The sequence below is a fragment of the Centropristis striata genome, chromosome 18 (assembly GCF_030273125.1).
Source record: "Centropristis striata isolate RG_2023a ecotype Rhode Island chromosome 18, C.striata_1.0, whole genome shotgun sequence".
Lineage (NCBI taxonomy): Eukaryota > Metazoa > Chordata > Actinopteri > Perciformes > Serranidae > Centropristis > Centropristis striata.
In genome coordinates, this window is record NC_081534.1 from 34,827,602 (window position 1) to 34,850,126 (window position 22,525).

The 22,525-nt window shown below is 35.3% G+C and overlaps 1 pseudogene; it reads right to left on the reverse strand.

Moving 5' to 3' along the window:
- Positions 1-2,484: 2,484 nt before the first annotated feature.
- Positions 2,485-4,266, reverse strand: LOC131990762 (uncharacterized; annotated as a pseudogene).
- Positions 4,267-22,525: the final 18,259 nt, after the last annotated feature.

Below are 22,525 nucleotides of genomic sequence, written 5' to 3' on the forward strand. Positions count from 1 at the left end.
TTGTCTGTACTGTTTCGTGTTTTTCTCTGTATTCTGTTTTGTGTTTTCTCTGTACTCTCGACATCATTGCAAATGAGGGGTTGCCCTCAATGATTCCTCGAGAAAATAAAGGCTAAATGAAAAAATGAAATTTACCTGGTAAATATCCAGTAATAACTTGATAACTTGCAACTATTTACCAAGTAATTACTTTCTAATTACCCAGTAGTTACAGTTTACCAATAACCCCCATGTATTTATGCAGATATTAACTGGTACTTACCCAGTAATTATAAATGTGTACCACATACATTCCAAAACATTATCAGGTAAAACCTTGTGAATTACCCTGTAAGGAAGGTGGAACTGTACTGTAAAAGGAAGCGTGGTTTGTTTCAATGATATTACCATATATTTTACTGGTAATTGTAGATTATAATCCTCTAAAAACCCATCAGGGTGTGTAGTTTTGAACATGATGTAGAGTAAATAATGTGGTGAGAGTTAGCTAGTATCTCTTTATGAGGGTCTCTAGAGGGACTACGTAGCTATTTGTATGACAAATTGTGATTAAATAATGTAACCCTGAGTGATCTATATGATATATGTATAATCAAAATGCTGCAGAGATTTAACTGAAAGGTGGAGAAGTACTGGAAGAGAGGAGAAGTAAAATAAGGCCTAGATAAGAATGTTAAGTTTGTGCCAGAAAAAACACCTGTGATCTTTCGCCAGAGATGCTTATTAGAGTGCTTGTCCCGGAGAGCTGATAAGAGCAAGGTTATCCAGCTGGGCAAGAAGCAGCATTAACAAGGGCTAAAAACAGTAGCATACAATAAGTGAGAAATGAAAAATAAAAAAGGCTCTGTGTATGACAAACAGAGATGAGTGAGAGATAAGAACATAGAAAGACTCTGTGGGAAATTACTAATGACTCAAAATCATAGTGAATAAAGCATAGAAAAGCCCTATGGGAACTTACGAATGACTCAAAATCATAGTGATAAGGTAATGCCACTTATGCTGAGTATTTTCAACCCCTAAACATATTGGTGTCTCACTGCCAGGAGATGAGGTAATGCCACCTGCACCTAGGGGGGCGGATATTAACTGAATAAAATGATGTTTGGAGCAGCCCCTAGGAGGAGAAATCTAAAGAATCAACAAATTTCATTGGAGGAAAGGTCATAATGAATATTTATGATAGGATGGACATATGTGTGTGATTTCTCTATAAAACCTCATGTAAGTTTCATTTCGAGTTAGAGAGCTTATGGACTGCACCTTGTGTGTATTATATTTGTTCTCTCCACTTTTTATCGATAATAAAGTGTTGTCACAACATCTTGGACTCCTGCTTGAAGATTTTTGAGACCTGTTAGAGAGTTTTTTTGAGCTGTTTTCCAACTGGGCTTTTGAATAACTGTTAAAGATAGAGAAGTACTTTTTTCCAATTGGACTCCTTTAAAAACTAATTTATGAGCTATTTGACCTACAACTTGGACCAGCAAATTACACGACAATGGTATCTGGCAAAAACTCCCATTTCTCCCTGATAATTATCAGGTAAATATCTGGGTGATATCAGAGTTTTACAGAGTAGTTACCCTGTAAGAGAGGTGGAATTGTACTGTAAAAGGAAGCGTGGTTTGTTTCCATGGTATTACCCTAAACTTTCCTTTACATAAAGATACAATGCATTTTGTTACACTCCTTCACACAACCTGTGACAAATATGCAAAAACAGGTGAACTGTCAAAGAGACTAATTTTAATCCTCTTAATCTGCAAAATGCAATCTGCAATACTCAATACATTAAGTGCAGTTTATTGCAAAACAAGTAGGACATGTTATAAAAATGTGCCAAGTGCAGTTGCATCTTGCATGGAAATCTAACACCAAAAAAAGTGTCAGGGTCAGAAGAGGCAGAAATAATCATAACAAAATAAAACTTTGCTGATCCGGGTGGTCGGTAGCGTAGTTGGTTACGCAGGCGCCCCATGTGTAGAGGCTACAGTCCTCGCTGCAGCTGGCCCCGGTTCGAGTCCCGCATCGGACGGCCCTTTACTGCATGTCATGCCCCTCTCTCTGCCCCCTGTTTCCTGTCTCTCTTCAACTATCCTGTCCATTAAAGGCATGAAAAAGCCCCAAAAAAATACATTTAAAAAAAAAAAAAAAAAAACTTTGCTGATCCAATGTGCAAACTGACAATGCCTACTACTATGCCTAAATAAAACAAGTAAGGCTGACAACACCCTAGTGGAAATGGCAGGGAGTGGCTAGTCAATGGTTATTGAACGATATCAAACTCTACGGGCAAAGATAAAAGACCTTTGGAGAAAAGAAACCAGGCTCCAACTACCCACTAAAAGGTTTTTGGATACAAGAAATGTAGTTGAATCCCCACCAGATAAAACAAAAAGACAGTGCAGTAATACATTAAAATAAATGTTTTTTTTTTTTTTTTAAATGACATGAAATTACTGCACTTTAGAGCTTGATCCATCACTTTGGCATTTTATATTTGATAGGGAGCAGCTCTGTGGCCTTCCTCATTTTTTTGATTTTTCCTTGCAGGGGTTTGTTGGCATCTAGAAATGCCTTGCATAATTTTGCGTAGTTCGCTAAAGTCTGTTTTTCTTTGAAGAGGGGCAGCTCCCCAAAGTCTGCGCCCTCTGTGGCTATCATGACATCTGCAATGACCGCAGCCCCTGCAATGGTATTCCTGTCCACTCAGAGTTCTTCACAGGTGTTGGTCATGCTGCGGTTCCGCCTGAAGACTTTTAGGACCGCTTTGTAGCAGTGGACAACGTGTGCTGGGCTCAGAACTACAAAACGGGGCGTTCCCGGTGGCACACCTGATAGAGCGCGTACCATAGAGGCTTTGTCCTCATAAGCGGGCGGCCCGGGTTCGAATCCGACTCGGAGCCCTTTCCCGCATGTCTTCCCCTCTGTCTCCGCCTTCACTCTGTCCTATCAATAAAAGCCCAAAAATGGTCAAAAACATCTTTTAAAAAATTTTTTTTTAAAAGAACTACAAAACAGATCAAAAGAAAATATAGATTAACACTGTGTAATAATTCCAAATATATTTATAATCCTGACATGACATGAAGATCAGGGGTTAAACCAGTCATCTTGTGTCTGCAGTGCAGTACTCTTCTTCACTACATGGTTAATTTGATACAGTTGTGGATACTCTCTACATAGCTGTTTCGTAATAGGGCCAGCCTTGACTCTGGTAAATATAGCCTATATAAGATTGTGTTTGGGTGGAGGGGAGAGTGTTACCTCAGTATTATGCCATAAAATATATATATATATATATATAACAGAGACGCTTTTGGTATATATATATATATATATATATATATATACATACATACCAAAAGCGTCTCTGTGCTCCAGTGGATCAAACCACACCCAGGGAAGACAAAAGGCCTCCCAGGTGCTCACCCAAGGTTAATCACCCTAGTGCTTCTTGCTCTCCCTCTGAACACAATCACCAAGTCAACACTGGGCCCTCTACTGCCCTCTGGCCCACTCCAATCACCACATCCCCACAATAAAAATAAAGAGAATGTAATGCATAAACCCAACAATATTGAATACAACAATGATAAAATATGAACAAAACAGTATAGATACCTTTTGAAGTTGTGTGGCCGACCTCTGTGTGGAGAGCCTTCTCTCGGTTGAAGTCACGCTGCTCTTTCAGGAGTCAGTTCTCCTCTTTCAAGAGACGGATTTCTTCCTTCAGTAGCTGGTTCTCCCCTTTTAATTTTTGAAAGTCACCCTTTAACTTTGCCAAGGTTGGTGCCTTCGTTGGTGCTTTTGTTGGTGCATTTTGTTGAATCTCATCAAATAAAAATAGTGCAAAAAGATGTATTAAATACTTATTATGTTAAGATCAACTTCTTATTTCACCGTGTTGTTCAGTCATAAGCTGTTCTATTTCATTTACACTTCTAAGCTTTGTAGGTCCCTGAATACCCAGGTATGTGAACTAAAATTAAGATAAAAAAATCATTCAGGGGGTTTAGCTTGTCTTTAAGAATAGAGTTCCTGACAGCCTGGCGCCATGCAAGACCACTGTATGTACAACAAAGATTGAATAAAAAGCCATTAGTTTATGGTTACAACTGGCTGTGTGGAAAACTTAAAATGGTTTATCTTACCATCATTCTCAGACGGGATCACCTGGTCATTGTCAGACTGGATCAACATCGCAGGGTTCTCCTCTGGTGCAGTGTGCTGCTTTCTTTTGGTTTTGTGTGTGTTCGGCATGACTATAAGGGGTAAAGGAAATAAATTGGTACATTTTTCAGAAAGTAAAAAGGCATTTGGGAACATTGTCCAGAGAATTCCATCCAATAAAAACCTCCACTTTTAAGTAGTAGTGAAAATAGCCAATCTACAAGTTCACAACACGTGTGTATTTAATGTTTTGACAATAAATAATAGTGTTCTATCATCGCAGTTCTCAAGACCGCCGGGGGTCCTTGAGGGGGTTCCAGCCTGGGAGTCCCCAGCAAAATTTGTTAATAATTAGGCAATTTAATATAGCATCAAAATAAGTTTAAACACTAACACAGGAAGCGGGAAAATAAAAGTCCCATCAAAATAAAAGTACCGTATTAATAAGTACTTATTATCGAGCATAAAAAAGAAAGAATAGTATCATCATACACTAGTATATGCTACTGTTCCCTGTGCTACCAGCAGCACCAGCGATTGGGCTGTAAAACATGTGGTCAGATAGCCTTCCCAAAAGTCAGGCTCACCCGCTGGCATTAGTTATAATTATAATTAATAATCAATAATAATTATGTTAATAAATGTGAACCATGCATAGTTCAGAGAACAGTAGCCTACACTAGTGTATGATGATACCTTTTTACCCTTTTTTTATGCTTGATAATAAGTACTTATTAATACAGGACTTTTATTTTGACGGGACTTTTATTTTCCCACTTCCGATGTGTCCGAAGTCACATCAATAAATGAGAAATTAAAAAATGAATTTGCAAAAACCAAATAACGGCCATTATTTCATTTTGGTTATTTGGGTTTTTGATGCTGATAGCAAAATCCGTTTTTCTGTTTTTGGTTTAAAAGGAAAAGAGGGCACTGTTTTTGTTTTTTCGTATTTTTGTTTTGACAGAAAAAAGGAATTATACTTTGGCACCCGGACCCGGACCGCTTTCTGTTGGATTCTGACTTTGCAGGATTCATCTGAATATTGTGTTTATGTCAACAGAATTAAAGCTGTTGATGTTTTATTTTTGCACTTTTGTTAAATTGTGAAGAAACCTTAAATTGAGTAAGTTTTAAAGGGAGTCTGGTTTGGGACCAGAGCCAGTCGGCTGTGGGGTCACAGAGAAACATCAGTTTAATGCTGACAGGCCTGATTGATCCACATATTAACAGCAATGATTCACTTTTAATTAGGGACCGAGCACTAACGGTGCGAGGACCCTATTGAAATTGGTCGGTTTTTTTATTATACTTTTTCTTCCGAAAAATGAATCGCCTTTTTGGGGGCTTTATCATATTCAAAAACTCCTCATTTTTGGAATATACATAAATCTCCACTGAAATTTACGTATTCTAGTGGTCCCGGGAATGGGCGTGGCATAATGACTCAACAGCGCCCCCTTGAAAGTCAAGAAAATTCAGCCCCTCGCACAGGAATGTCGTAGAAACACGCAATTTGGTACATACATGTATCATGCCCAGACGCAGCAAAAAGTCTCAAGAACCCATACCCTAAAACGTCCAGGAAGTCGGCCATCTTGGATAGAAAATGGCATTTCCTGCTGTTTTTGGCCATTTCCAGATCGCATACTTTAACGAACTCCTCCTACAGATTTCACCCGATTTACTTTAAACTTGGTCAGTACACTCACAAGGCCTTTGGGATCAAAAGATGTATAAATCTTTACCGACGGTCACACTATGTGGGCGTGGCATGGCGCCAAAAAATGGCGTCTCGCCATAAAACATCAGATCCTTATAATTTTCCCATTCTTTGTACATTCTTTGTCCAATCTTGTCCAAACTTCTCATGCTTCATCAGAGTCCAGCCCTTAACACTTCTCATTAACAATATTTCATAAAGGCCCGCCCCTTATGCTTTATCCACGCCCCCTTTCATAAAATGACCACGTTGCATACTTTATGTAACTCCTCCAATAACTTTTATCCCATGGACTTCAAACTTGGCCAGTACCATCACAAGGCCTTTGGGATCAAAAGTTTTATTAATCTTTACCGACTGTCACACTATGTGGGCGTGGCATGGCCGCAAAATATGGCATCTCGCCATGAAACACGGGACTGTATAACTTCACAATACATTGTCTCATCTGGCCCAAAATTCTTACACGTGCCGAGGGTCCACCTCTGAACACACCCACATGTCAATATTGACACACAGTCATAGCGCCCCCCGATGGCAACAGGAAGTAACAACTTTAACGCCTAGCCCCAGCAGTAGGTTTGATGTAGAGATACGAAATTTGGTACACACGTGCTTCATATGGAGACGCACCAAAAAGCCTCTTGGACCCATACCTCAAACCCAACAGGAAGACCGCCATCTTGGTTTGAAAATCACACAATTCATCGTTTTTACCCATTTCCACCTCGCATACTTTAACAAACTCCTCCTACAGATTTTATCCAATTGACTTCAAACTTGGTCATTATCATCACAAGGCCTTTGGGATCAAAAGTTGTATAAATCTTTACCGAGGGTCACACTATATGGGCGTGGCATGGCGGCAAAATATGGCGTCTCGCCATAAAACACGAGATTGTTATAACTTGACCATACATTGTCCAATCTGTCCCAAATTTCACACACGTGATAAGGGTCCAGCCCGGAACACACCCACGTGTCAATATTGACACACAGTCATAGCGCCCCCTGCTGGCTACAGGAAGTCACATGTTATGCACCAACCACGAGCACAGTGGTAGGAGACATGCAATTTGGTACACATAGGGACTGAGCCAACAGCGCCGCGTCCGACGTGCCCTCCCCCAACGGCACCTCCCCCGACGGCTCCACTGTGCGAGGGCCCGTTCAGTACTGCGCGCAGTCCTAGTTTTAAATGTATTTTTAATGTAATTGAACTTTTTACAAAGATTCCTTCAGTCAGCTGTTTCCTGTTGGCTGTTTGTCTTGAACCATCAGTAAACATGAACTTTGTGACGAAGATAAAAGTTCTCCTTCAAAGAATCATTTCAGCGATTAAAGGTCACCAGATATTTATTAACCAAATATTTCATTATTCATGTAATTTATTTATTATAACGAAACATTTAAAAAGCTTTAACCAGTTTTTTAAAATCTCTTTTCTTCACCCTCTGAACATTTGTTTTCTTTAAGAGATTGTCTAAAATCCTCGTTTATCTCAGACAGAAACTGTGAAAACAGACAGATCATCAGAGTATGAACTTTCCGACGGTCCCTGAACGCATCATCAGTTGTAAAAAGAATGTCTTTATGTTCCATGTGTCATTTAAAATAAACCAGATTCTGTTAAAAATATTAAATTCTGCTCCTCAGAGACATATTTTATAGATTTTATAGATATATACATTATAATATAGATTATATAGATTTTATATGTTGCAGTGAAAATGAAATCATGTCAACAAATATTAACTGAAAACAGAAAAGTTTCAGACTAATTTTGATAAATCGACTGTTTCCTCAGATTCACGACTCACATTTTAGATCATCACACGAGTCCAAATAAAGAAAGCTGGACGCCAATCTGGAGAACGCCGGCCCCGAACTCTGCATCAGACTGCTGCAGGTAGGACCTGAGACCTGGGACCAGAGACCAGAGACCAGAGACTTGAGACCTGAGACCAGAGACCAGAGACCAGAGACCAGGGACCTGAGACCTGAGACCTGAGACCAGGGACCAGAGACCAGAGACCTGAGACCTGAGACCTGGGACCAGAGACCAGAGACCTGAGACCTGAGACCTGAGACCTGAGACCTGAGACCTGGGACCAGAGACCAGAGACCAGAGACCAGGGACCAGGGACCTGAGACCTGAGACCTGGGACCAGAGACCAGAGACCAGAGACCAGGGACCAGAGACCAGGGACCAGGGACCAGAGACCTGAGACCTGAGACCTGGGACCAGGGACCAGGGACCTGAGACCTGAGGTCAGAGACCTGAGACCAGAAACCTGAGACCCCTGCTGCCGACCGGCCCCAGCTACTGATTACTGTCCAACCCAACATATATACATACATATGTGTGTGTGTGTGTGTGTGTGTGTATATATATATATGTATACATATATATATATATATATATATATATATATATATACATATACATATATACATATATATATATACATATACATATATACATATACATATGTGTATCTTCTATATACATATGTGTATCTTCTATATAGGCTTAAAATTGATCCCTCTACAGCCTTTTGAAAGAAACAACAATACAATGTCTATTTTTAAAATGTTATTGTAGTTCCTCTCCTGTCCACCAGGGGCTCCACTGAGCATTACATATCACTACACCACAATTTTAATTATTACTTAGTCATTTTTTTCTGTTCATTATCTATATTCTGTTTCCTGCTGAAGTTAATTGTCCTCAGAAACATTGTCACATACACACATGGTCCTCAAACTGAATGTCCTCACAATCACTCTACAGACACTATATCCCCATGAAAACATACTGTTCTCCAAATTACTAATCTCGAACACAATGTCCTGAGAAATTGTGTTTTCTCAAACACACTTCTGAGCTTAATTTCATCAGATGTTAGTCAGCACCATCTAGTGTACAGATAGTAGAACTACATCATCTGATTTATCTCTCTCTGACTGGGTTTCTGACACTGGTCTAACTGGGAAAAGTACACAAGTATTATCAGCTCCATGTAAAGTATCAGCAGTAAAAGTACACAAGTATTATCAGCTCCATGTAAAGTATCAGCAGTAAAAGTACACAAGTATTATCAGCTCCATGTAAAGTATCAGCAGTAAAAGTACACAAGTATTATCAGCTCCATGTAAAGTATCAGCAGTAAAAGTACACAAGTATTATCAGCTTCATATAAAGTATCAGCAGTAAAAGTACAGAAGTTGTCTTTATAGTATCAGCAGTAAAAGTACACAAGTATTATCAGCTCCATATTAAGTATCAGCAGTAAAAGTACACAAGTTTGCTGAGCTTCATATTAAATATCAGCAGTAGAAGTACATACGTATTAACAAGTATCAGAAGTAAAATTACACAAGTATTATAAGCTTAAAGTAGTTAAAGTATCAGCAGTAAAAGTACACAAGTATTATCAGTTTGTAATGGTTAAAGTATCAGTCGTAAAAGTACACAAGTATTATCAAGTATCAGCAAAAAAAAATACACAAGTTGTCTGAAGTATTAGTGGTAAAAGTACACAAGTTGTCTTTGAAGTATAGAAGTAAAAGTACACAAGTATTATCAAGTATCAGCAGAAAAAATACACAAGTTGTCTTTGAAGTATTACTGGTAAAAGTACACAAGTTGTCTTTAAAGTATAAGAAGTAAAAGTACACAATTTGTCTTTAAAGTATCACTAGTAAAAGTACACAAGTTGTCTTTAAAGTATCAGCAGTAAAAGTACATTAATTTAAAGTATCAGAAGTAAAAGCACATGAAGTTAAAGTATCAGCAGTAAAAGTACATGAACTTAAAGTATCAGTAGTAAAAGTACATGAAGTTTAAGTATCAGCAGTAAAAGTACACAAAGTTAAAGTATCAGCAGTAAAAGTACATTAAGTTAAAGTATCAGCAGTAAAAGTACATTAATTTAAAGTATCAGAAGTAAAAGCACATGAAGTTAAATTACACAAGTTTTCTAAGTATCAGTAGTAATAGTATACTAGTTATCTTTAAATTATCAGCAGTAAAAGTACATGAAGTTAAAGTATCAGTAGTAAAAGTACATGAAGTTAAAGTATCAGCAGTAAAAGTACATGAAGTTAAAGTATCAGTGGTAACAGCACATGAAGTTAAAGTATCAGCAGTAAAAGTACATGCAGTGAAAGTATCAGTAGTAAAAGTACACAAAGTTAAAGTATCAGCAGTAAAAGTACATTAAGTTAAAGTATCAGCAGTAAAAGTACATTAATTTAAAGTATCAGAAGTAAAAGCACATGAAGTTAAAGTATCAGCAGTAAAAGTACATGAAGTTATAGTATCAGCAGTAAAAGTACATGAAGTTAAATTATCAGTAGTAAAAGTACATGAACTTAAAGTATCAGTAGTAAAAGTACATGAAGTTTAAGTATCAGCAGTAAAAGTACATGAAGTTAAAATATCAGTAATAAAAGTACATGAAGTTAAAGTATCAGTAGTAAAAGTACATGAAGTTAAAGTATCAGCAGTAAAAGTACATAAAGTTAAAGTATCAGTAGTAAAAGTACATGAAGTTAAAGTATCAGCAGTAAAAGTACATGCAGTTCAAGTATCAGCAGAAAAAATACACAAGTTGTCTGAAGTATTAGTGGTAAAAGTACACAAGTTGTCTTTGAAGTATAGAAGTAAAAGTACACAAGTATTATCAAGTATCAGCAGAAAAAATACACAAGTTGTCTTTGAAGTATTACTGGTAAAAGTACACAAGTTGTCTTTAAAGTATAAGAAGTAAAAGTACACAAGTTGTCTTTAAAGTATCACTAGTAAAAGTACACAAGTTGTCTTTAAAGTATCAGAAGTAAAAGTTCACAAGTTATCTTTAAAATATCAGCAGTGAAAGTGCACAAGTATTATCAAGTATCAGCAGTAAAAATATACAAGTTGTCTTTAAAGTATAAGAAGTTAAATTACACAAGTTTTCTAAGTATCAGTAGTAATAGTATACTAGTTATCTTTAAATTATCAGCAGTAAAAGTACATGAAGTTAAAGTATCAGTAGTAAAAGTACATGAAGTTAAAGTATCAGCAGTAAAAGTACATGAAGTTAAAGTATCAGTGGTAACAGCACATGAAGTTAAAGTATCAGCAGTAAAAGTACATGCAGTGAAAGTATCAGTAGTAAAAGTACACAAAGTTAAAGTATCAGCAGTAAAAGTACATTAAGTTAAAGTATCAGCAGTAAAAGTACATTAATTTAAAGTATCAGAAGTAAAAGCACATGAAGTTAAAGTATCAGCAGTAAAAGTACATGAAGTTATAGTATCAGCAGTAAAAGTACATGAAGTTAAATTATCAGTAGTAAAAGTACATGAACTTAAAGTATCAGTAGTAAAAGTACATGAAGTTTAAGTATCAGCAGTAAAAGTACATGAAGTTAAAATATCAGTAATAAAAGTACATGAAGTTAAAGTATCAGTAGTAAAAGTACATGAAGTTAAAGTATCAGCAGTAAAAGTACATAAAGTTAAAGTATCAGTAGTAAAAGTACATGAAGTTAAAGTATCAGCAGTAAAAGTACATGCAGTTCAAGTATCAGCAGAAAAAATACACAAGTTGTCTGAAGTATTAGTGGTAAAAGTACACAAGTTGTCTTTGAAGTATAGAAGTAAAAGTACACAAGTATTATCAAGTATCAGCAGAAAAAATACACAAGTTGTCTTTGAAGTATTACTGGTAAAAGTACACAAGTTGTCTTTAAAGTATAAGAAGTAAAAGTACACAAGTTGTCTTTAAAGTATCACTAGTAAAAGTACACAAGTTGTCTTTAAAGTATCAGAAGTAAAAGTTCACAAGTTGTCTTTAAAATATCAGCAGTGAAAGTGCACAAGTATTATCAAGTATCAGCAGTAAAAATATACAAGTTGTCTTTAAAGTATAAGAAGTTAAATTACACAAGTTTTCTAAGTATCAGTAGTAATAGTATACTAGTTATCTTTAAATTATCAGCAGTAAAAGTACATGAAGTTAAAGTATCAGTAGTAAAAGTACATGAAGTTAAAGTATCAGCAGTAAAAGTGCATGAAGTTAAAGTATCAGTGGTAACAGCACATGAAGTTAAAGTATCAGCAGTAAAAGTACATGCAGTGAAAGTATCAGTAGTAAAAGTACACAAAGTTAAAGTATCAGCAGTAAAAGTACATTAAGTTAAAGTATCAGCAGTAAAAGTACATTATTTTAAAGTATCAGAAGTAAAAGCACATGAAGTTAAAGTATCAGCAGTAAAAGTACATGAAGTTATAGTATCAGCAGTAAAAGTACATGAAGTTAAATTATCAGTAGTAAAAGTACATGAACTTAAAGTATCAGTAGTAAAAGTACATGAAGTTTAAGTATCAGCAGTAAAAGTACATGAAGTTAAAATATCAGTAATAAAAGTACATGAAGTTAAAGTATCAGTAGTAAAAGTACATGAAGTTAAAGTATCAGCAGTAAAAGTACATAAAGTTAAAGTATCAGTAGTAAAAGTACATGAAGTTAAAGTATCAGCAGTAAAAGTACATGCAGTTCAAGTATCAGTAGTAAAAGTACACAAAGTTAAAGTGTCAGCAGTAAAAGTACATGAATTTAAAGTATCAGCAGTAAAAGTACATGCAGTTAAAGTATCAGTAGTAAAAGTACACAAAGTTAAAGTATCAGCAGTAAAAGTACATTAAGTTAAAGTATCACCAGTAAAAGTACACAAAGTTAAAGTATCAGCAGTAAAAGTACATGAATTTAAAGTATCAGCAGTAAAAGTATACTAGTAAATTTAAATTATCAGCAGTAAAAGTACATGAAGTTAAAGTATCAGCAGTAAAAGTACATGCAGTTCAAGTATCAGCAGTAAAAGTACATGAAGTTAAAATATCAGTAATAAAAGTACATGAAGTTAAAGTATCAGCAGTAAAAGTACATGAAGTTAACGTATCAGCAGTAAAAGTACATGAAGTTAAAGTATCAGTAGTAAAAGTACATGAAGTTAAAGTATCAGTAGTAAAAGTACATGCAGTTCAAGTATCAGAAGTAAAAGTTCACAATGTTAAAGTATCAGCAGTAAAAGTACATTAAGTTAAAGTGTCAGAAGTAAAAGTACATGAATTTAAATTATCAGCAGTAAAAGTACATGAAGTTAAAGTATCAGCAGTAAAAGTACATGAAGTTCAAGTATCAGCAGTAAAAGTACACGAAGTTAAAGTATCAGCAGTAAAAGTATACTAGTATCTTTAAATTATCAACAGTAAAAGTACATGAAGTTAAAGTATCAGTAGTAAAAGTACATGAAGTTAAAGTATCAGAAGTAAAAGTACATGAAGTTAAAGTATCAGCAGTAAAAGTATACTAGTATCTTTAAATTATCAACAGTAAAAGTACATGAAGTTAAAGTATCAGCAGTAAAAGTACATGAAGTTAAAGTATCAGCAGTAAAAGTACATGAAGTTAAAGTATCAGCAGTAAAAGTATACTAGTATCTTTAAATTATCAACAGTAAAAGTACATGAAGTTAAAGTATCAGCAGTAAAAGTACATGAAGTTAAAGTATCAGAGGTAAAAGTACACAAAGTCAAAGTATCAGCAGTAAAAGTACATGCAGTTAAAGTATCAGTAGTAAAAGTACACAAAGTTAAAGTATCAGCAGTAAAAGTACATTAAGTTAAAGTATCAGCAGTAAAAGTACATTCAGTCAAAGTATCAGAAGTAAAAGTACACAAAGTTAAAGTATCAGCAGTAAAAGTACTTTAAGTTAAAGTATCAGAAGTAAAAGTACATCAAGTTAAAGTATCAGAAGTAAAAGCACATGAAGTTAAAGTATCAGCAGTAAAAGTACATGAAGTTATAGTATCAGCAGTAAAAGTACATGAAGTTAAATTATCAGTAGTAAAAGTACATGAACTTAAAGTATCAGTAGTAAAAGTACATGAAGTTTAAGTATCAGCAGTAAAAGTACACAAAGTTAAAGTATCAGCAGTAAAAGTACATTAAGTTAAAGTATCAGTAGTAAAAGTACATGAAGTTAAAGTATCAGCAGTAAAAGTACATAAAGTTAAAGTATCAGTAGTAAAAGTACATGAAGTTAAAGTATCAGCAGTAAAAGTACATGCAGTTCAAGTATCAGTAGTAAAAGTACACAAAGTTAAAGTGTCAGCAGTAAAAGTACATGAATTTAAAGTATCAGCAGTAAAAGTATACTAGTAACTTTAAATTATCAGCAGTAAAAGTACATGAAGTTAAAGTATCAGCAGTAAAAGTACATGAAGTTAAAGTATCAGCAGTAAAAGTACATGCAGTTCAAGTATCAGCAGTAAAAGTACATGAAGTTAAAATATCAGTAATAAAAGTACATGAAGTTAAAGTATCAGCAGTAAAAGTACATGAAGTTAACGTATCAGCAGTAAAAGTACATGAAGTTAAAGTATCAGCAGTAAAAGTACATGCAGTTCAAGTATCAGAAGTAAAAGTTCACAACGTTAAAGTATCAACAGTAAAAGTACATGAAGTTATAGTATTAGCAGTAAAAGTACATGAAGTTAAAGTATCAGTACTAAAAGTACATGCAGTTAAAGTATCAGCAGTAAAAGTACATGAAGTTAAAGTATCAGCAGTAAAAGTACACAAAGTTAAAGTATCAGTAGTAAAAGTACATGAAGTTAAAGTATCAGAAGTAAAGTACATGAAGTTAAAGTATCAGCAGTAAAAGTATACTAGTATCTTTAAATTATGAACAGTAAAAGTACATGAAGTTAAAGTATCAGCAGTAAAAGTACATGAAGTTAAAGTATCAGCAGTAAAAGTACATGAATTTAAAGTATCAGTAGTAAAAGTACATGAAGTTAAAGTATCAGCAGTAAAAGTACACTAGTATCTTTAAATTATCAACAGTAAAAGTACACAAAGTTAAAGTATCAGCAGTAAAAGTACATTAAGTTAAAGTATCGGAAATAAAAGTACACAAAGTCAAAGTATCAGCAGTAAAAGTACATTAAGTTAAAGTGTCAGAAGTAAAAGTACATGAAGTTAAAGTATCAGCAGTAATGGTACATGAAGTTATAGTATCAGCAGTAAAAGTACATGAAGTTAAAGTATCAGTAGTAAAAGTACATGAAGTTAAAGTATCAGCAGTAAGAGTACATGCAGTTCAAGTATCAGAAGTAAAAGTTCACAAAGTTAAAGTATCAGCAGCAATGGTACATGAAGTTATTGTATCAGCAATAAAAGTACATGAAGTTAAAGTATCAGCAGTAAAAGTACATGAAGTTAAAGTATCAGCAGTAACAGTACATGAATTTAAAGTATCAGTAGTAAAAGTACATGAAGTTAAAGTATCATTAGTAAAAGTACATGAAGTTAAAGTATCAGCAGTAAAAGTACATGAAGTTAAAGTATCAGCAGTAAAAGTACATGAATTTAAAGTATCAGTAGTAAATGTACATGAAGTTAAAGTGTCATTGGTAAAACTACATGAAGTTAAAGTGTCAGCAGTAAAAGTACATGAAGTTAAAGTATCAGTAGTAAAAGTACATGAAGTTAAAGTATCAGTAGTAAAAGTACATGAAGTTAAAGTATCAGCAGTAAAAGTACATGAAGTTAAAGTATCATCAGTAAAAGTACACTAGTATCTTTAAATTATCAACAGTAAAAGTACACAAAGTTAAAGTATCAGCAGTAAAAGTACATTAAGTTAAAGTATCGGAAATAAAAGTACACAAAGTCAAAGTATCAGCAGTAAAAGTACATTAAGTTAAAGTGTCAGAAGTAAAAGTACATGAAGTTAAAGTATCAGCAGTAATGGTACATGAAGTTATAGTATCAGCAGTAAAAGTACATGAAGTTAAAGTATCAGTAGTAAAAGTACATGAAGTTAAAGTATCAGCAGTAAGAGTACATGCAGTTCAAGTATCAGAAGTAAAAGTTCACAAAGTTAAAGTATCAGCAGCAATGGTACATGAAGTTATTGTATCAGCAATAAAAGTACATGAAGTTAAAGTATCAGCAGTAAAAGTACATGAAGTTAAAGTATCAGCAGTAAAAGTACATGCAGTTAAAGTATCAGTAGTAAAAGTACACAAAGTTAAAGTATCAGCAGTAAAAGTACATTAAGTTAAAGTATCACCAGTAAAAGTACACAAAGTTAAAGTATCAGCAGTAAAAGTACATGAATTTAAAGTATCAGCAGTAAAAGTATACTAGTAAATTTAAATTATCAGCAGTAAAAGTACATGAAGTTAAAGTATCAGCAGTAAAAGTACATGCAGTTCAAGTATCAGCAGTAAAAGTACATGAAGTTAAAATATCAGTAATAAAAGTACATGAAGTTAAAGTATCAGCAGTAAAAGTACATGAAGTTAACGTATCAGCAGTAAAAGTACATGAAGTTAAAGTATCAGTAGTAAAAGTACATGAAGTTAAAGTATCAGTAGTAAAAGTACATGCAGTTCAAGTATCAGAAGTAAAAGTTCACAATGTTAAAGTATCAGCAGTAAAAGTACATTAAGTTAAAGTGTCAGAAGTAAAAGTACATGAATTTAAATTATCAGCAGTAAAAGTACATGAAGTTAAAGTATCAGCAGTAAAAGTACATGAAGTTAAAGTATCAGCAGTAAAAGTATACTAGTATCTTTAAATTATCAACAGTAAAAGTACATGAAGTTAAAGTATCAGCAGTAAAAGTACATGAAGTTAAAGTATCAGAGGTAAAAGTACACAAAGTCAAAGTATCAGCAGTAAAAGTACATGCAGTTAAAGTATCAGTAGTAAAAGTACACAAAGTTAAAGTATCAGCAGTAAAAGTACATTAAGTTAAAGTATCAGCAGTAAAAGTACATTCAGTCAAAGTATCAGAAGTAAAAGTACACAAAGTTAAAGTATCAGCAGTAAAAGTACATTAAGTTAAAGTGTCAGAAGTAAAAGTACATGAAGTTAAAGTATCAGCAGTAATGGTACATGAAGTTATAGTATCAGCAGTAAAAGTACATGAAGTTAAAGTATCAGTAGTAAAAGTACATGAAGTTAAAGTATCAGCAGTAAGAGTACATGCAGTTCAAGTATCAGAAGTAAAAGTTCACAAAGTTAAAGTATCAGCAGCAATGGTACATGAAGTTATTGTATCAGCAATAAAAGTACATGAAGTTAAAGTATCAGCAGTAAAAGTACATGAAGTTAAAGTATCAGCAGTAACAGTACATGAATTTAAAGTATCAGTAGTAAAAGTACATGAAGTTAAAGTATCATTAGTAAAAGTACATGAAGTTAAAGTATCAGCAGTAAAAGTACATGAAGTTAAAGTATCAGCAGTAAAAGTACATGAATTTAAAGTATCAGTAGTAAATGTACATGAAGTTAAAGTGTCATTGGTAAAACTACATGAAGTTAAAGTGTCAGCAGTAAAAGTACATGAAGTTAAAGTATCAGTAGTAAAAGTACATGAAGTTAAAGTATCAGTAGTAAAAGTACATGAAGTTAAAGTATCAGCAGTAAAAGTACATGAAGTTAAAGTATCAGCAGTAAAAGTACACTAGTATCTTTAAATTATCAACAGTAAAAGTACACAAAGTTAAAGTATCAGCAGTAAAAGTACATTAAGTTAAAGTATCGGAAATAAAAGTACACAAAGTCAAAGTATCAGCAGTAAAAGTACATTAAGTTAAAGTGTCAGAAGTAAAAGTACATGAAGTTAAAGTATCAGCAGTAATGGTACATGAAGTTATAGTATCAGCAGTAAAAGTACATGAAGTTAAAGTATCAGTAGTAAAAGTACATGAAGTTAAAGTATCAGCAGTAAGAGTACATGCAGTTCAAGTATCAGAAGTAAAAGTTCACAAAGTTAAAGTATCAGCAGCAATGGTACATGAAGTTATTGTATCAGCAATAAAAGTACATGAAGTTAAAGTATCAGCAGTAAAAGTACATGAAGTTAAAGTATCAGCAGTAAAAGTACATGCAGTTAAAGTATCAGTAGTAAAAGTACACAAAGTTAAAGTATCAGCAGTAAAAGTACATTAAGTTAAAGTATCACCAGTAAAAGTACACAAAGTTAAAGTATCAGCAGTAAAAGTACATGAATTTAAAGTATCAGCAGTAAAAGTATACTAGTAAATTTAAATTATCAGCAGTAAAAGTACATGAAGTTAAAGTATCAGCAGTAAAAGTACATGCAGTTCAAGTATCAGCAGTAAAAGTACATGAAGTTAAAATATCAGTAATAAAAGTACATGAAGTTAAAGTATCAGCAGTAAAAGTACATGAAGTTAACGTATCAGCAGTAAAAGTACATGAAGTTAAAGTATCAGTAGTAAAAGTACATGAAGTTAAAGTATCAGTAGTAAAAGTACATGCAGTTCAAGTATCAGAAGTAAAAGTTCACAATGTTAAAGTATCAGCAGTAAAAGTACATTAAGTTAAAGTGTCAGAAGTAAAAGTACATGAATTTAAATTATCAGCAGTAAAAGTACATGAAGTTAAAGTATCAGCAGTAAAAGTACATGAAGTTCAAGTATCAGCAGTAAAAGTACACGAAGTTAAAGTATCAGCAGTAAAAGTATACTAGTATCTTTAAATTATCAACAGTAAAAGTACATGAAGTTAAAGTATCAGTAGTAAAAGTACATGAAGTTAAAGTATCAGAAGTAAAAGTACATGAAGTTAAAGTATCAGCAGTAAAAGTATACTAGTATCTTTAAATTATCAACAGTAAAAGTACATGAAGTTAAAGTATCAGCAGTAAAAGTACATGAAGTTAAAGTATCAGCAGTAAAAGTACATGAAGTTAAAGTATCAGCAGTAAAAGTATACTAGTATCTTTAAATTATCAACAGTAAAAGTACATGAAGTTAAAGTATCAGCAGTAAAAGTACATGAAGTTAAAGTATCAGAGGTAAAAGTACACAAAGTCAAAGTATCAGCAGTAAAAGTACATGCAGTTAAAGTATCAGTAGTAAAAGTACACAAAGTTAAAGTATCAGCAGTAAAAGTACATTAAGTTAAAGTATCAGCAGTAAAAGTACATTCAGTCAAAGTATCAGAAGTAAAAGTACACAAAGTTAAAGTATCAGCAGTAAAAGTACTTTAAGTTAAAGTATCAGAAGTAAAAGTACATCAAGTTAAAGTATCAGAAGTAAAAGTACATGAAGTTATAGTATCAGCAGTAAAAGTACATGAAGTTAAAGTATCAGTAGTAAAAGTACATGAAGTTAAAGTATCAGTTGTAAAAGTACATGAAGTTAAAGTATCAGTAGTAAAAGTACATGAAGTTAAAGTATCAGTTGTAAAAGTGCATGAAGTTTAAGTATCAGCAGTAAAAGTACATGAAGTTAAAATATCAGTAGTAAAAGTACATGAAGTTTTAGCCAACGCTTCAGGCGCCTTAACGTGTGCACGTGTAGACTGAAACAGCCTAAACTGTCTCATCGTCTCTCTTGGTGATACATGAACTGCTTTAATTGTGAAGCGAAGCAGCTGTTAAACTCAAAATGTGTCATCATAAAGTAAATAGTTATTTGTACATTGAGCGCACAGGCGTCCGCTACGTTCGCTCGTGGCACGAATGACTCATCGCTATTTGATTTCCACACACACTACACAGCGTGTGTCTGTAGAATTGTACTTAACAGTCACGCGGGTCTTCATGTCACGTATTTGAGGCGTAGTTCACGCGTCACGCAGCCGTCACGCAGGCGTCACGCAGGCGTATGCGCAACAACACGTGTGCAGCGTCTGCGTGACACTCGTCTGTCCATTGAAGTGAATGGAATTTACACGTTAGAGGTTTGATGTCATCGCTGTACACGCGTTTTAGTTTAGTGTGCTGGCATAAAATACCCCTCATACACACAGACACACACACACGCACACACACTACTGGACTATTGAAAAATGTATATTTTAGTCCCCAAACCTTCCACCACCTCCTCCCCCTCCTCCTTCTACTTTTCCTCTTCTTTCACCTCCTCCGCCTTTACTTCCTCCCCCCTCCTCTTCCTCCTCCTCCTCCTTCACACCACCTCCTCCACCTTCACCTCCTCCTTCTCCTCCTCCTTCTTCTTCTCCTCCTCCTCCTCCTCTTCCTTCTCCTCCTCCTCCTCCTCCTCTTCCTCCTCCTCCTCCTTCACACCACCTCCTCCTGCTCCTTTTTTTCTTCCTCCTCCTACTCCTCCTACTCCACCTTCTCTTCCTCCTCCTCCTCCTCCTTGTCCCCCTTTTCTTTCCCCTTCTTCTCCCTTCTCCCCCTTCTTCACCTCCTTCACCACCTCCTCCTCCTCCTCCTCCTCCACCACCTCCTCCTCCTCCTTCACCTCCTCCACCACCTCCTCCTCCTCCTTCACCACCTCCTCTTCCTCCTCCTCTTTCACCTCCTTCACCACCTCCTCTTCCTCCTCCTCCTTCACCACATTTAGTTTTTCCTCTTTTTGTGACATATTCATATCATCATCCCACATCGTTTTTTTGTTCTGAACGTACATAATAACGCATCATTAATTTGTAAAGAGAACTTTCTTCATTTCTGTGACCCAACAAACTCCTCCTCACCCTGTTTCTCCTCCTCCTAACCTTGTTTCTCCTCCTCACCCTGTTTCTCCTCCTCACCTTGTTTCTCCTCCTCCTAACCTTGTTTCTCCTCCTCACCCTGTTTCTCCTCCTCACCTTGTTTCTCCTCCTCCTCACCCTGTTTCTCCTCCTCCTCACCTTGTTTCTCCTCCTCCTCACCCTGTTTCTCCTCCTCTCCCTGTTCTCTCCTCTCCCTGTTTCTCCTCCTCACCCTGTTTCTCCTCCTCCTCTCCCTGTTTCTCCTCCTCACCCTGTTTCTCCTCCTCCTAACCTTGTTTCTCCTCCTCACCCTGTTCACCCTATTTGTGACGTGTTGCTGTGAATCGTCAGCGCCGTCCATCTCTGACCTCCTCCTGCTCCTCTTCCTCCTCCTCCTCTTCTCTTTCTCCTCCTCCTCTGCCTCCTCCTCCTCTTCTCTTTCTCCTCCTCCTCTGCCTCCTCCTCCTACTTTATCTCCTCCTACTCCCTCCTCCTCTTCCTCCTACTACTCCCTCCTCCTACTCCTCCTCCTCCTTCTCCTCCTCTTCCTCCTTCTCCTCATTGTTCTCCTCCTCCCCTTCCTACTCCTTCTCTTCCTCCTCCTCCTCCACCTCCTTCTCCTCTTCCTCCTCCTCTTCTCGCTCCTTCTTCTCCTCCTCCTCTTTCCTCTTCCTCCATCACCAACTCCTTTTCCTCCTCTTCCTCCTTCTCTTCCTCCCTCCTCTTCCTCCTACACATCCTTCACCTCCTTTTCCTACTCTTCCTCCTCCTCCACCTCCCCCTCTTCCTCCTCCTCCTCCACCTCCCCCTCTTCCTCCTCTTTCCTCCTCCTCCCCCTCTTCCTCCTTCACCACCTCCTTTACCTCCTCCTGCTCCTCCTCCTCCCCCCCCTCTTCCTCCCCCTCTTCCTCCTTCACCACCTCCTTTACCTCCTCCTGCTCCTCCTTCTCCTGGTCAGAGCAGCTGAGATGTTTCTGAGTGGTTCCTCCTGCTCCTCCTCCTCCTCCTCCTCCTCCTCCCCCCCCTCTTCCTCCTTCACCACCTCCTTTACCACCTCCTGCTCCTCCTCCTGCTCCTCCTCCTCCTGGTCAGAGCAGCTGAGATGGTTCTGAGTGGTTCCTCCTGCAGCAGGTCGCTCTCAGTCCCGTATGGAAACATTTAACATACATATATAATTATAATTATATATATAAATAAATATATATATAATATTTCATCCTGTTATTAATATATGTAATTAAGTCCAGAACTCCTGGTTTCATGTTGTCCCTCTGTAAAAAAAAAAAAAAAAAAAGCTTTTGTATAGCATCATATATGTTGATTATTTTATTGCAAGATATTTATTTTGTTAAAGATTTTTAAATTACTTAAACACATTAAAAACAACCACTGAAAACAAAGACGTCTTATTGTTGTCATTTTCACACACACTTATTAAAAGTTGAATTAAAAACTTTTATTGTTATGACTTATTAGTAATGCACACATCCGTTAATTTATAATAACTATTTATTAATCTCTGCAACTTAATTACAACCCTTTAAATAATGATAATACCTTATTAAATGGTTAATAAATACTTTGTTAAGATCAACAAATGTTATTTTAATAGTTATAATTATTTTATATTCTTTTTGGATGTTGCAGCTCATTTTTACAATATTTATTTAATTTAACAAGTATTTATTTTATTGATGTAGAATTTTTTTCTGATCAATAATGTTTTTGTTTTTGGATGATTTTGTTAATTTCTTTACAAAATTGCAGGTGTGACGAATATAAATATTTTTCAGAGATTCCGTAGATTATTAGGGATTGGTATTATTAATTAAATGCAGAATATGCATTAGATAAAAAAATATATATCAGGGGTCTCAAAATCAAATTACCTGGGGGCCGCTAGAGGCAGTATCAAAATGACCAAAAAAAGACACAAAATTACTAAAAAAGACACAAAATTACAAAAAAAGACATAGAATGACTGAAAAAGCACTAAATTACTTAAAAAGATACAAAATGACCAAAAAATACACAAAATGACAGAAAAAAACTAAATTACTTAAAAAGACACAATATTTCCAAAAAAA